This window comes from Camellia sinensis, chromosome 15, assembly GCF_055761805.1.
Source record: "Camellia sinensis isolate YWXY chromosome 15, ASM5576180v1, whole genome shotgun sequence".
Lineage (NCBI taxonomy): Eukaryota > Viridiplantae > Streptophyta > Magnoliopsida > Ericales > Theaceae > Camellia > Camellia sinensis.
The window spans coordinates 85,615,728-85,631,317 of record NC_138975.1 but is presented as its reverse complement, the minus strand read 5'-3'; the positions used below and the strand labels follow the sequence as shown (position 1 = coordinate 85,631,317).

Below are 15,590 nucleotides of genomic sequence, written 5' to 3'. Positions count from 1 at the left end.
AAGAATAACATTAATCAATTTTTTAATTGAAAATACTACAAAGGAAATAATTTTTTTTCAAAATAAATATTCAAAAAATTTAAATCATAAATATTTAAATAATCTAAAAAATTTAATAAGTAAAAAATTAAAATAAATATTCAAAAATTTTAAATCATAAAAATTTAAATATTTTAAATTTAAAAACAACTCTACACTCAAATCGTAACAAAACACATAAAACAAAACTCAACTAAAAAATTATTTTTAAAACTCATAACCAAACACATAACTCGAAACTACATACTACTTTCACAACTCTACACTCAAATCGTAACCAAATACATAACAAAAAAATTAAAATATTTAAAAATATTTTTATAAAATAGAGTTTGAATTTATTTTTATAAAATATTTTAAAATTTAAAAAATTAAAATCGTAATATTTAAAAATATTCAAAAAAAAATTAAAAAAAATTAAAAAAATCGTAACATATTTAAATATTAAAATATTTAAAATCTTAACAAAATTAAAATATTTTTAAAATATTGATTTGAATAGAGTTTTGAAAAGAGTTTTGAATTATGTGTTTGGTTATTAGTTTTGAAAAGTAATGATTATGTTTTGAATTGAGTTTTGAAAAATTAGTGTAAAATTATGATTTGAAAACCCTAAACAAACACTACACTCAAAAGTGAGTGTGGAACTAGATTTTGAAAACTCCACCAAACGGAGCCAAAAGTTTTTTCTAGAGAGCTTAAGGAAGATATTGAACCGCAAGTTTAAAGCTTCATAAATCATCAACTCAAGGTAGGAGTTTTATCTCAAGACCTTTTTGTTTGACTGTTTGTTATCGGGATTAAATCTCTAAGCCGTATTTTGCTTTTGTAATCAAGCTTAATACTTGGACTCACGTGTGTATAAAAGTTGTTTGTTTATGTAAGTTCTCACAGTTCATTAGATGATATATTTAATTATTTATAGGCTTTCGCGAGTCCCGTTTACTATATTACTGTGAAATAAATTTTTGATAATTTTGAATTACTGACCGGTTACGACACTAAATTTATAGAGAATGGTTTGAGTCATGGCACTGACATTAGCCATATGGCATCCACCTTGACTTGGGACCCACCCAATGTATCATAAAAACAAAAAAAAATATAAACAATAAATAAAAAGTAAAGTAAAGAAAAAGAAGCAGAATGTGACCCGTACTGACCTTGCCCTCATGTGAGGCTTATGCTGTTATCACACTCTTTAATTGAATTTGAGGGCAATTGATTTGATTCAATTAGAGAGAAGGAGGGGGCGAGGGTACCCTTATAGATTCTATAGTGAGATATTACTTGTAGGACATGTTTGATTAGAAAGACTAGAGTATGGAATTAGAATTATTAATTTGTGGGTCTAATTATTTTATGTTTGTTTTGACATATTATTTTAGGAATATTAATCTAATAGATAGTTAATCCAATAAATTTGTAGAATTATTAGTAATAGAGTAGGGGTGGGATTGTGAATACCACACTAATTTGATAAGATTATTAATACCTTACTATTAGTCTTGTGGAAACAAACATAGCCGTAGGGGAGAGCAATGGTTGGTGCTTTCATCAATTCAGTGCCCCCAAACAATTCAAAAAAAAAAAGAGAAAAAAGGCGTGGTCCATTTTTGAAGAGTGATCAATAGTCAATGAGATTCGAATATGCATTTGAGTTCAGAGTTATGGAAAGAGGAAAATCATCTCACAATATTTATTCATATAAAATTGTGAAAATTTGAAAATTTTTGGAGATTTGGTTCTATTTTAATTATTATTATTATTATTATTTAAATTAACGATGTGATAATTAATTAGATTGTGATATTTTGATCAAAGATTTGAATACAAACTTAGGTATATTAAATTATCAATTTTTTTAGCAATCAAAAAAAAATTACTATTGATTTCTTTTAGTAACAAAAATTTAGTGGGAGCCAACTTTGATGTGAGATCAATACTCTCAGGGCATGTTTGATTGGGTGGATTAGAGCATGGGATTAGGATTATTAATCCGTAGGCCCAATTATCTCATGTTTGTTTTAACATTTTGGTTTAGGATTATTAATCCAATGGATAATTAATCCAACAAATTTGTAGGATTATTAGTAATGGGGTAGGGGTGGGATTATTAATCCAATGGATATTAATCCAATTGGATAGTGAATCCTACACTAATTTAATAGGATTATTAATACTTCACTATTAGTCTTTTGAATCAAACATGACCTCATATCTTATTAATAAAAAAATGGGATCTCAGGTGATTATGGTAAAATTAACCAAATAAATACATTATAAACACAAAAATTGAGTTACATGCATAGATGATAAAAAAAATTGCTATATTGAGGCTTCGTTTGGCGAGAATTTTTGTGACTATTTTAATTACAAAAGATAAAATAGATAATTTTAGTCTCAATAAATAAAACATCACATTTAATTTATAATTATTACCCTCTCCTCTCACAAAAAAAAATTAAAAAAAATCAAAAAATTAAAAAATTCTTCCTAAATCAACCTTTTTAACCGACGTTAAAATAATAAATAAAAAAAAATTAAAAAGTGAATCTACTTTCCAAACGGAGGCCGAAGAAAAAGGAAAGGAAAGTGAGGTGGAATGAGCGTGGCAAACGGCGGAGAAGTAGGGTAGGCGGCAGAGGGGGGCGGAGGAGAAGTGAGGAACAGAGCGGCGAGGCTGCCTCGATGGAGTAGGCAAGAGATTCTGGTGTTAATTCAACGGAAGAGAGTGGCGGAGAGCAATTTGGAAGGAGACTACAAGAAGATCAAAGAATGGGAATCGCAGATAACAAGGGAAGACACGACGGAGTCCTTTTGGGTGATAGGGAACGATTCGAGAAGAGATAGGTAGTTTCCCGGATTTTTTGACAGAGAGGTCTACGATATTCTCGACAATGGGACCACCCCCTTCTTCTGTTACTTCCACGCCTCTGCTTCTCCCTCTTGCTCCACCATCTTAGCCTCAGCCTCAGGACGAGGATGATCATCTTCTTAATAATAATAATAATAATAAGGAGGAGGAGGAGGACGACGAGGCTGTGTTTGACAATGGCCGGAATAGCTTGTTTTCGAATTTTGCTCAGTCGGCTCAAGAGGAGGCTGCTGGCAGCCCCGAAAAGGAGTTCACCAAGACTCCACCTGCTCCTGCTCCTGTTCCAATTCCAATTTTGGGTAATTTGGATTGGGGAATTGATATCCGATTATCCAATTTGGCTGAGTTTGTAGTGGGTTTTGATTTGAATTTGATGAGTTTAAACCTTTTGATTATTATTATTATTATTATTATTATTATTATTATGTTTTCTCTTCTTCATTTGCTTTTTGTGAATGTTCCCTGTGGTGTGGTGTGGTGGGGGTGGGGTGGGGTGGGTCGGTCTCTGTTTTTTATGGGCTTAACCATACAGGCGTTAGCTTATTATAATAATTATTATTATTATTGCTGTTTTCTTTCTTTCTTTTTATCTGTGGTTTAATGTTTTTGTTGTTGTTATTATTAGTATTACAACCTTCGGGTTGAAATTGCAATCCTGAGGTTGTTCTGATTCATTTTTTATATCTTCATTTACATAGAAACAATACTGTGGGGGAAGTAGTTCTGGAAATATTCTTTGGATCTAATGGGGTACTCGAGATCCTCAGCTAGTAACCTGAAAATGAATGAACACTCCGGTCGGGTATCGGAATCAGCACTCCAACGGATAAGTCGGATAAGTCAGTATACTCTCTCGATTGCTTGTATTTAAGTTCAGCGTACTAATTCTCATATACCTTTCTCTCACTTGGGATCCTCTATTTATATTATTCCCCTTGGGCCTTAGGGTCGGGTCCACTCTTGATCCATTGCATGTACATCTACTCAGCTTCTATTCTACTGGTTGAAATGCTGATTATTTTATTCGGCTGGAATGCTGATTATTTTATTCGGCTCTTCAATCGACTAGGATTAATGCTGAATAAAAGTTACGTTCCTGACTGATCTCATACCTACATCCGACACTATCGACCTCCAATTATTCGGCTCCCACAAATACCAACCATTTTCTCAACGTAATGTTATTCTGACTAAATTGTAGAAACTTTATATGCAAGTGTCAAGCTTTTATATTTGTTTCCTCCTCTGTTCGTTATTTAAAAAACCATATTCATTGGTATAGTTTATGTTAGATATGGTGCTTGCTTTGGATGATTTGGGACAACACTTTTTAATTGGCTCACAATTCCAAGTATATTTGTTGCTGCTTCGATTGTGTTAATGAACTTGTACATTAAGAAAACAGAAAAACCATCTTAGTGGTTCATGTATCGCAAACATGCACTGCATTAGTAGTAATTTAGAGGTGTCAAAAATACAGTTCTAGTCCATCGTTGCCATGCCAACGTTTTCTTGATTGATTTTTTAATAATGCAAACCGGGATGAGTCAATAAGGCATTATAAGAGTGACTATTTCTCATTTTGGTGGTTCTAATTTGACATGGGGTTCCCTTTCTGGTAACATTTCCACATCAGGCTACAGAATTGTAGCAAGTGGAAGTTTTTTGTTCAACTTGGTTTGATATGCTTTTTGGTTGACGGTACTCTCAAACTAGTTTCTTAAGAATGATCCTATAGTGACCAAAAGTGTACTTTAACACCTTCACTGGCTCATCCCTCATTCAAATTTGTCAATTTTGAGTGTTTTCCATGTGTATAGAGGAAATTCGGTCAAAGCCTGGCTGATAGAATTTTGATGTACCTTCCTATGTGCATCTTTTGTCTAGCTCGCTCAATGTTAGACCACGATTATCCAAATGGAGTCTGACTAGGGTATATTTGGTGTGGAGTCTTTTTCGATCATAGGATTTGTCACAACTTATTGTACCACAGGTAGGAATTATAACAGTTGGATAATGGTTTGCAAATAATTTTGGTTCGATCAGGTCAATTTTCAGTATCAATATATCCAAATGTAGGACCCCACTTCCTTATCTTCATGAATTTGGTCATTTGGGTAATCTGTATGGCCCTGGCAAAGGTATAACCATCTTATTTATCCATTTTGTCAAAGTCAGGTTCTTTGTCTAGTTTAACACATCAATTTTCAGCCCTAGCCAAGCACAGATCTTAACTAGTGCTAAATTGTTTTGGTTATTGATAGTTTCTATCTGAAATTATCGAAATGTTTAGAAGAAATAAATAAAGGAATAGCTGAAAATATAAGTGCACACGATCATTGTATCTTTTCTATTTCTTTATGTCTCCTCTATGGGAAGATGGGATGATAAGTGGCATGGTTTTTTTTTTTTTTTTTTGATCGGCAAAACGAAAGACTTTATTGATGCAAGACCATACAAAATGAAGGATACATCAATAAAGAGGAGTTTGGAGCTAATCAAAGCTCCAACCTCCTAGTTGGTGAAAAACCAACAGAGAAAACAAAATAAAACAACACAAAAATCAGAGAAGCACCAACAAATCTGACAACACATTTGCAGCATGAAGAGAAGCTCCAACAAAGATATGCAAGTTGACAAAACTCCATGTATATACTCTTTGCAACTAAATAGAATGAAATGAAATATTGGTAAGCCAAGGGCGCACTAAAATTATAATTTGGAGTTTCATCAAAATATAAATACCTTATTTTCTGCGCCAGAAAAATGTACTTTATAGTTTATATAATGTGGAGTGTGGTTTTGTTGGGCGTTGGGCTAAGCTTTTGTTCCACAGGTGCAACATATGGGACACAACAAACCTCAAGCCCCAAGGTGGGAGCTACTACTTCTCATGAAGGACGTAAGTGGAGACGATTTGGGGCAGATGGCGATGAGGAAACAAACACTTTGCAGTGTCAGTTGATTGAAGTTTTAGAAAAGAATGGGAAAATATATTGTGCACAACTCAAAGCTCAGAACACCAATTTTCAATTGGATAGGGAGCAGCGAAAAGATCACACAGGTAGTTTAGTTACTGTTCTTAATAAGCTGGCGGATGCTTTGGGAAGAATCGCTGATAAGTTATAGGGAAAAAGATGAAGAAGAGCCATCAAAACAAAGTGTATACAGCAACAAAAATTATATCAGAGCTCAACAGCTTGTAGGGAGGCTGAAGGATTTAGTTATTATATAATTTATTTCAGGATCACATTCAGATGACTTTTCACATAATTTTTTGTCTTCTTTTAGTTTAATCTTCTTTTCTTTTCTTTTTTCTTTTTCTTTTTTCCCCCCTTTTTTGTGGCATTTTGCCATTATAGGGTGGTAGTAAAGTGAGAATAAATGATGGAAATTTGGGAGTTACCAGCTTTTACGTTTTCTTTTTTCATGTCATGCAATTCAAGTTGATGTCAAGGTTCTACTGTACAGATTATTTCGAGCTATGTATGTGTTGTTTTGAGCAATTTTATTGAAGCGGATAAAAAAAATGTGTCGTTTGAGCTACGATTCACTTGAAAGGCTCAAAAGTCTTAATATTTTGATATTAGTTAAGGGTATAAGTTGATGTCAAATCGGAGAATATCGTCTTAATTGCGAGAGGAATAAGACTCTCATGCAAGAGTTTTGGCAGACACATGATTAGTGGCTGCGTAGATAGATCAGAAAGCATTTCAATGCAGAAGAAACCAAATTACAATTCTCCGTTTAATTTCTCTAAACCAACTAATAACAACCGTAAGGGTGAAAATACGAGCTAAATCCAACCATAAGAATGAGATTGGAGAGGTCAAACCTTGTTAATCAGGCTGTGTAAAATATAATCCAATTTGCTAAATTACACAAATCTATATCAATCCGTCCACTAACTGTGGATTAGTTTGTTCTGCAGTTTGAAATTTATAATTCACCTTAAAAATTGTTCCGCTCCGTTATACATATATGAAAAATATTATACAAATTATTATCATATATTATATGCGAATGTATGACAATTGTTTAAAATTATTTTTCAATCCATTAATAAATTGAAACTGCTCAAACCGCGATTGATTATTGACCAATCTGTCATTTATAATTTTACAAAAAATCACACCGCACACACGCCCGTAATTGTTAATAGAGGTCTTGCGTGTACGGTAATTTTGGTTCAAATATTAATGTACGAAAATGGCGAGTTTTTAAAAGATTCATATCTGTGTAATTATTGGCAAGTCAAGTGTATTTTGATTTAGTTTCCAATGTTAATATGCATAGCAATCTAATCATATTTAATATATATACATACATATTTTTTTATTATTAGACAAGTTAATCTTCTGCTCTACAAAGGTCGTGAACGAGAGGACCCCCATACCTATTCTTTTGTGTTCTAGGTTTGAGAAGCTGTGGAGAGAGAGAGAGAGAGAGAGAGAGAGAAGCTATTAAAGCAAAGGTACTTCTTTTTCATTATTGAACTTCTCTCTTTTTTCTTTCTTTTTTTTTCTTTTTAATTATATTTCTTAATAAAGGAACCTCCTGATGGCTTTTCCATTGCTTGATCTTGCCTTTGTTATAAATGTTACACAATTGTGGTTTATAACTTTTATCTCCCACCATGAGTGTAGTTATTGGTTTTCTAAACATTGGCAAGATACTCTGATTTATTTATTTACTTATTCTGTTTTCTAGTCATGAATTTCATAGCTTTCCATCTTTTATTAGTTTTTCTGTTCAATCAACTTTTAATAGTAGATAAAGGAGTTATATATATATATATATATATATTTAGGGAGATACATCTCAAAAAGGTGCACAGGGTATACCTTCCATAATTTTTTCACAAAATTTTATAATTTAAATACAAACTATTGTAACTTTTTCACTACAAAAGTTCTAACTTTTTTTTTGTTTTTTTTTTCTCACTAAAAAATATCATAACAAAATCACAAAATGTCATAATAAAAGTCACAAAGTGTCACAATATTATCATTCTAAATTTTAGGATGCACATCATAAATTCAATATTCATAACTTCACTACAAAATATCATAACACACATCATAAACAATCATATTGTTTATCATAAAAAATCATAAATTTTTTACGACATGTATCATTTTAATAGATACACATTGTAAATTTCTCCATATATTTATGACCATATTAGAAAATACAACTAAATAGCATAATTTTTTTTATTTTATTATGTTCACTTTGTAAAATCATGTGCATCGCACGAGTGACTACTAGTATAATATATAAGCAAAAGAGAATTTCTAATGAAAAGGTATATCAAAACTCCACATGCACAATCTAAATTTGTTGAATTTTCAATTTTAAAAAATAATTAATAAATCATACTCTCAAACACATATATATGATTTTGCTCATTTTTAATTTTAAATAATGAATTACCAATCCATTGGGCCATCTTTTAAAAATCATTACCTAAAATTTTTCATTCCTACAATGAAATAAAGAAAGAACAATTATTTGTGAGGGAAACACTTACACGGTTTTGTAAACTTTCTAATCAAAATAAATAAATTACAACTTTCTAATTTATTGCTGATGACAGCCTTGATTTTGGTCTTCACACATTGGACAAGTCTTGTGCTTTGGTTAAGTTAGTTTCTCTCTAATTAATTTGTGGCTTCTCTCCATATACCTTCAAGGCACCCATAAACGTAATTATACTTCTCCCATAAACAGATTCTCTCTCACTCACAACAGGTTAGTGAATTCTATCACCACACGTACATAATACACAAATCTCTTATAAATTATTTGTATGCATATATTATTTTGGTTTTCCAGGGAGACTTGCAAATCCCTTTGCTATAATGTGGGTTTTCTGTTTTGTTCTTTTTTTTTTTTTTTCCCCTGTTTTTTGTTCTTTCTTTTTTTTTTTTTGTATGGTCAACTGTGTAACTATTGTGGTATTTGAATTTCATTAACATCATACAAAAGGGTTATGGATTTGTCTGAATGTGTAAATAATTTATAAAGCTACAATGGATATATATGCATATAAATTATTTATATTGTGATGTGGTTTTGATTTTATATTCAAATCGTATGATATATTATTTATTATTTTTGTAACTAAATATAATAGAATGATCATTGAGTGAACCAAACACTACCTAATTCTATGAACATTGCTATGTGCTAGAGCGATTAATAAAAAATTAAAGAAATTACATATTTTTTATCTTTAAAATTTTAATTTGTAAACACTTTTTTTTTTTTTTATAGTTCATGCAACCTATGATTTATGGTTGATTTTTTCTTTTTATAGTTCTAAACTACACAAATTTCTTTTTGTCCATGTGCAAAATATCACTTTGCTATTTTTCAAAAAGTTGAAAAAAATTAATAAAGATGCCAAAAATATATATACAATTTTTTATTTTGTTTATAAAAAATATTCAAAAAATATTTCCTAAATAAATAAATGAGCTAAATGACTCATGAGTTGAGCAACAACCATAACAATTTGTTAAGAATTGGATTGTTGGCTTAGTAATCGATCCAATTTCGATTTCTAATCTACAGAAAATTACAATTCAAGATATAAAATCAGAAATATTATCAGAACATGGGAAGTACAACTCATGGGCAGGGTATAACACAAAAACAGGGGTGCAAAGTCACATCCCTCAATGTTTGCGTATTTTTTAGAAGAATTATAGCTCTGTGGAGCAAACAAAACAAAAAATACACAAACATGGAGGGGTGTGACTTTGCACCCCTGTTTTTGAGTTACACCCTGCCCAAGAGTTGTACTTCCCATGTTCTACTAATATTTTTGATTTTATATCTTGAATTGTAATTTTTTCTGGATTAGAAGTCAAATCTGAACAATTATTAAGCCAACAATTCAATTCTTATCAAATTGTTATGGTTGTTACTCAACTCATGAGTCATTTAGCTCATTTATTTATTTATTTTTTTAGTAAATATTTTTTGAATATTTTTTGTAAACAAAATAAAAAAATTGTATATATATTTTTGGCATTTTTATTAATTTTTTTCAACTTTTTGAAAAATAGCAAAGTGATATTTTGCACATGGACAGAAAGAAATTTGTGTAGTTTAGAACTATAAAAAGAAAAAATCAACCATAAATCATAGGTTGCATGAACTATAAATAAATAAATAAAAAGTTTACAAATTAAAATTTTAAAGATAAAAAATATGTATTTTCCTTAATTTTTTATTTAATATCTCTAGCACATATCAATGTTCATAGAATATAGAATTAGGTAGTGTTTAGTTCACTCAATGATCATTCTATTATATTTCGTTACAAAAATAATAAATAATATATTGTACGATTTAAATATAAAAGCAAAACAACATCACAATGTAAATAATTTATATGTATATATATATCCATTGTAGCTTTATAAATTAATTACACATTTAGACAAATCCATAACCCTTGTATGATGTTAATGAAATTCATATACCACAATAGTTACACTGTAGACCAAAAAAATAAAGAAAGAAAGAAAGAACAAAAAACAGGAAAAAACAAAAAAGAAAACCCACATTATAGCAAAGGGATTTGCAAGTCTCCCGGAAAATCAAAATAATATATACATACAAATAATTTATAAGAGATTTGTGTATTATGTATGTGTGGTGATAGAATTGACTAACTTGTTGAGAGTGAGACAGAATCTGTTTATGGGAGAAGTATAATTATGTTTGTGGGTGCCTTGAAGGTATATGGAGAGAAACCACAAATTAATTAGAGTTAAAAAAAAAACAAAAACAAAGCACAAGACTTGTCCAATGTGTGAAGACCAAAATCAAGGCTGTCGTCAGCAATAAATTAGAAAGTTGTAATTTATTTATTTTAATTAGAAAGTTTACAAAACCGTATATGTGTTTCCCTCACAAATAATTGTTCTTTCCTTATTTCATTGTAGGGAATGAAAAATTTTAGGTAATGATTTTTAAAAGATGGCCCAATGGATTGGTAATTCATTATTTAAAATTAAAAAATGAGCTAAATCATATATATGTGTTTGAGAGTATGATTTATCAATTATTTTTTAAAATTGAAAATTCAGCAAATTTAGATTGTGCATGTGGAGTTTTGATATGCCTTCTCATTAGGAACTCCTTTTTGCTTATATAATACTTAGCAATAACTCGTGCGATGTATGGAAAAAATAAATTATATATATTTTGTGTTATAAATAAATCATTTTAATCTTAAATTATGTCTACGCATAAAAAAATTATTAATCATAAAAATTGTTGAGAATAATAATATCACAATCACTTGATAACATAAATAACTTGTATCAAACTAAACAAAACATTAAAAGAGAGAAATTCTATAAACTTAGAAAAGTTATCATAAATTTACTTGGACTTTTAAATCAATTGTAACACCCTGTTCCACATCGGAAGTTTGCATGGGTGATCTTGGGCATATAAAACACCACTACATTGCTACTAAAGTAACTTGAACTTAAGCTTTTGGGTATTGATGGTCGACCCACAGGTTACTTAGGCCAACAAGTAGTGGGGCGTTACAAATTTCCCAACCTATTCGCTAACTTTGAAAATTAAAAACCCACTCCACGTTGTTCGAAAAATTCCAAAACCTTCCAGATCTCAACTAATATATCCTAAGTTTTAGACTCAATTGCTTTCACTTGATTTGCTTATCAAAATAATTATTTACAATTAATTATATCCAAACAGGTTGTTTTCTACAGCACTTAATGGTTCTCAAAGTACACACAAGCAATCAACGCAAGGTCAAAAATGTAAGAACCTAGACTCATAACCGGTTCTAATGATGCTAATTTGGTAATTTTCGGATTTATACCCAAAGAGAACGACACTTCTGAAGTTATTGTTTTAAACCAGTTTTCTGGACAGATTTGAACGCACCAGTTAATATAGATTTCGACTCCCAAAAATTATGAGAAAATTCAGATATGCAATTCAATATGTAATTAATCTACTGTAAAAATTTCAATTCAAAATTCATCCATTTGATATGGTTTCTTGATTTTTAAAGTTTGTGATTCCGTACAGAATTTTTGGACTAAGAATTACACAATTCTTTATATATGAATTTAACTCTTCAGATTTCTTAACAGTATATATATACACAAATTACATACACCTATAACCTCCCCATCAATGAATTAGATCATAAAATAGAATAAGAATAAAGAACAAAAATAAAATAAAGAAGAAAGTTAGAACCCTACCACACACCCAAAAGTTCTTTGATTGCAACTTCTTTTTTTCTTCTCTCAAACCCTCTCCCGTGGCTGCTGTGCTGCTGCCATATGTGGTGAACAAATAATAGAGTAGGGTTTGTGTTAATTTTATTTTATACTAGTGGTGGGCACACATAGATCAAATAAATAGATAAATATACAAAACATATATATAAATTATATGCTACTCAAATGGGAAGAGCCTTATTTATTAACCTTATGGTCTAGAGTTCAAATCATACCCTCCTTTTTCTCTCTCTCTATATATATTTTTAAAAATAAATCTTACTTCTAAATTAAAAACTTTCATTATAAATTTATTTAAATTTAAAATTAATTAAAAGACCCTCCAATAATATTTAATTTACACTAGTGCTAATGAATAACAAAATATGGCAACAATGAAATAAAAAAATCTGAAATTTCAATTCCTCAAAAAACCTCTTCAAGAGAGATTATAGGCCTATATATAATAGCTAAGGAGGTTACTTTATGGTGAAGAGGCTAGGAATAGAAAAGGCACAAAATAAGAAAGCAACAAGTGGCAAAAATGCAGCCACTTAACCTAAACTGGTGACATATTATTGCCTACATGCAACCACTACATCAGACTAGATGACAAGCTGCTTACAAGCAGCTTGCAAGCACTCACCTCCAAAGGAGGTTACCTTGCAACTAAGAAAACTACACCTATTGACAAAATTCTAAATTACACAAACCTAAATACTACTTTATCACACAACTGAAATGAATTAGCGTCTTAGATTTGCTTCCTTACTGCTTGATTGTGTGCCATTCATTGTCAACAATTGGTCCTAAATCTTTAGTGCATCAAGAACTCACCTCAAATCTGCCATCATTCACAGCCTGCCTCTATAGGCATGCCAATGATGTTGATGGCATAAGAAGTTCAATGACAGCTTCCAACACCTCAAGCTCGCAATTGTATAACATTTCAAAATACTGAACTGAATATTCCAGGCCAAAAGAAACCACCACATGATGCATTGCATGCACATCAAATTGTGCAAATGTATAAGTTCTCATAAATTTTTGCTCTGAGGCTTGAAAATTCTACTCCCTAGACTAAACAGCTATAGACCAGCCTTCTTTTTTTTTTTGGGGGGGGGGGGGTCCTCGGACAAGGGCAATCACTTTACCACCTATGGAATTGTGTAAACCCATAGCCATAACAAGCCAATTGTAGTGAGCCCGAGCACCCACAAAACTATTGTTTGCCTAAGAATGATAGCCTGGAACATCCTCTCATGATAAGCTTCATATTTTTGGATAATAATGGTATCATAAGGTCAAAATCCAGTTACATTAACACCCTGATATGCTTATAAGCTCAACCCCCCAAGTCCACTTAAGCTCAAATCTAGCATAGCATTAAAACACATATTAGATATTGTATATATATTTCACAAATTAATAAAGGGGTTTACTTCAAATGGATTGATTAGGTATAAGAAACATTATTAAAGAAACACTTATTTTCCCATTTTGTATATATAAATATATGTATTTTAAAAAAAAAAAAAAAACACGACAAGAAACTGTAGAAGACATGACCAAACTAGAAAACATACCTCTATCAAATTTTTTACCATCTAGGCCGACTCGCTCAACTCTAAAGATATCCTATGCAATCAACATAAGGTATGGAAAACAGATTTTTGGAATAAGCCATGTACATAACAATGAATTGAGTAAGAGATTGAAAGCTCAAATGAAAATAAAAGGATTTAAATAACGAACGAATGAGGAGAACTTAATACCTTTAAGAGTAACAATAGTAGTGAGATTGAAGAAAAGGAGCCACAAAAAATCCCTGTAAAACTAAACTAAATCATCCAATTATGGCTAACTTATCATCAAAGAAGTCCACAGTAGCTTTAGGAGATGCAAATGGACAATCAGGGAGGTTGTGTTCCAAGCTACATTCAAATACAACATTTTCAAAACAATAAATGCAAACTTAAAAAGAGATTATTTCAAACCCCAAAGTAGAATGAACCCAAAAAAGCCAGGGGTTGCAAAAAACTAATAATTAAGGAAAATCTAATTAAAAACATGAGGATTGCTATTATGGGTTGCATTTCTGTTGATCCAAAAAGTAATATACCTTTATGGTAAATCACTTTCCTCATGCAAATAGGCGCTTTCTTTGACACTTCCATTGCCAATGTCATTGTCATTGTCGTTACTTGTTATTGATGTTTCATTCTCTTTATCTTTCTCAGATACATTTGCAGTCTGTTTCAATTGCTGATCACCCGCAGTAGTTGCCGCAACTGCCATTGTGGGGTTAGATCCATTCCCTGTCAACATTTTCATTTCTCAACTCAACGTTGATTCTACTAAGCATAATAACCACTGTGACCTAAACAAACAACAATTCAAGATTAACACATTTCTCAGATTGAAACCAAAATGAGAAATACACCTTCTATGACTTCAGGAGGACTAACAGGCAAAATTTACCTCCAAGACTGCAATACAAGAACCATTGTAAACAAATAGTTGAAGAATCGATAAACCCTCTCTCTCCGTGCTTCATTACCTTCTTCTCTGCCCTGCCCTGCCCATGTATTCGTTGGGGTTTTGATAAACCCTCTGATCTTGGTGAATCGCAAGAAAAGATCTGGTCCAACACAGCTTCGAGATCATCATACAAATCGCAAACCCATTACCATCCAGATTTCTACATTTAACACATCTTCGGTACGGTTTCCAGATCGTCATCGTGAACCATTGATCTTACCGTCATCCAGAACATGATCTCATCGTCATTGTCGAAAGACAGAAAAAGAAATGCAGCGACTGAGATGAGAGGCTCGGGAGTTCCGACGAAGGAGTGGCGGTTGGCCCTGGGATTTGGATTTTGATCTACCTCACGATGGATCTCAGATGAGAGAGAGAAGAGGAAGAGACAGAGAGAGTGAGTGAGTGAGGGACTAGGGCTGGCCATGGGCTGGCCGTCAGAATGAACTTTGGAATTTAATTTTTGAGACTGAAGGAATATATATTCATCACACTAATTTAGAACTTGTGATTAAAAATTATATATAATCACACTTATTTACAAAAGTGTGATTAAAATATATATATATATATATAATCACATTTAATTAAAAATGACACAAAAAATAAATATTATCACATTTAATCAAATTAAGTGTGATTAAAATATCAATTTAATTTTTTTTATCACACTTCTAATAAAAATGAGATATTTTTATTTATCAAAGTGTAATCTTTAACTATTTTTGTAGTAATAGGAACAAACCTGTAGGGGCAGACTGAAGCACCGATCATCTCGCACGGCAACAACAAACGGCACAAACCCTACAATCAAGAGTGAAAATCGTGAGGGAGAGATAACTATGAAT

General features: G+C 31.3%; 1 long non-coding RNA gene and 1 other non-coding gene across 4 annotated transcripts; one reads left to right on the top strand and one right to left on the bottom strand.

The window, feature by feature from the left end:
• Positions 1 to 2,600: 2,600 nt before the first annotated feature.
• Positions 2,601 to 6,402, top strand: LOC114261804 (uncharacterized). Of its 2 annotated transcripts, XR_003629117.2 has the most exons (4): positions 2,604 to 3,216; positions 3,616 to 3,756; positions 3,987 to 4,092; positions 5,754 to 6,402. It is a non-coding gene; the product is annotated as an uncharacterized LOC114261804 (transcript). The 2 variants fall into 2 exon arrangements; XR_014356216.1 differs by lacking the exon at positions 3,987 to 4,092 and having other exon boundaries at positions 2,601 to 3,216.
• Positions 6,403 to 13,763: 7,361 nt separating this feature from the next.
• LOC145813546 (uncharacterized) lies at positions 13,764 to 15,149 on the bottom strand. Of its 2 annotated transcripts, XR_014356694.1 has the most exons (4): positions 14,683 to 15,149; positions 14,324 to 14,581; positions 13,977 to 14,135; positions 13,764 to 13,839 (listed from the first exon to the last, which is right to left on the bottom strand). It is a non-coding gene; the product is annotated as an uncharacterized LOC145813546 (long non-coding RNA). The 2 variants fall into 2 exon arrangements; XR_014356693.1 differs by having other exon boundaries at positions 13,977 to 14,581.
• Between the last annotated feature and the right edge of the window lie 441 nt (positions 15,150 to 15,590).